Source organism: Egretta garzetta, unplaced genomic scaffold (assembly GCF_000687185.1).
Source record: "Egretta garzetta isolate BGI_Z169 unplaced genomic scaffold, ASM68718v1 scaffold5, whole genome shotgun sequence".
NCBI classification, from domain to species: Eukaryota; Metazoa; Chordata; class Aves; order Pelecaniformes; family Ardeidae; genus Egretta; species Egretta garzetta.
This window is the reverse complement of record NW_009259707.1, coordinates 3,725,668-3,726,190: the sequence shown is the minus strand read 5'-3', so window position 1 is coordinate 3,726,190 and position 523 is coordinate 3,725,668. Positions and strand designations below refer to the sequence as shown.

The 523-nt window shown below is 50.3% G+C and overlaps 1 protein-coding gene across 1 annotated transcript in view; it reads left to right on the top strand.

Moving 5' to 3' along the window:
* The window catches only part of LOC104126400 (sodium/hydrogen exchanger 2), a 33,872-nt gene that overhangs the window by 19,102 nt on the left and 14,247 nt on the right, over positions 1-523 (top strand). The gene's annotated exons all lie outside the window — the stretch shown is intronic.

The following is a 523-nucleotide window of genomic DNA, read 5'->3' as shown; positions in this document are numbered from 1 at the left end:
ACTGAAGGCACCACCTTGAGCTTATCCTCCAGCCAGCTCTGCTAACTGTCCTTAAACCTGTAAACTTTGTAACTGGGTGGCCCTCAGCCATGGGCCACCGTACTGAGCCAGTGATGTACAGCCAGTAATGTCATTCTTTGCGATTAAGAAACTCTGTTCACTAACACAAGCTCAGAGCATGGACACATAGGCATACTTAGAGTAAGCCCTGTCTGTTCTCTCATGTATCAGCTGAGATGCCCATTTCATTCCTTTGTAGGTGTTTTAAATGTGCAACAGCACCAGTGTGATTTCTGAGTGTGTTTTTCTCCTATTCAGCCCTGTGGACAGGCAAAGCAAGCAGTGGCCTGGGGTGGTGGAGAATGACAAATTGTCTGTAGTCCTTGCTGCTTACTTTGCCTGGAATGAGGAGCTGGCTATGGTTCCCGCCATCGAGGAGAGGAATAGTTTGGTGGGACAGCTGCTGGTGGGAAGGGAGGGAAGCCCTGCCCCAGGACATGCAGGTGCCATCCTGTCTGCTGTC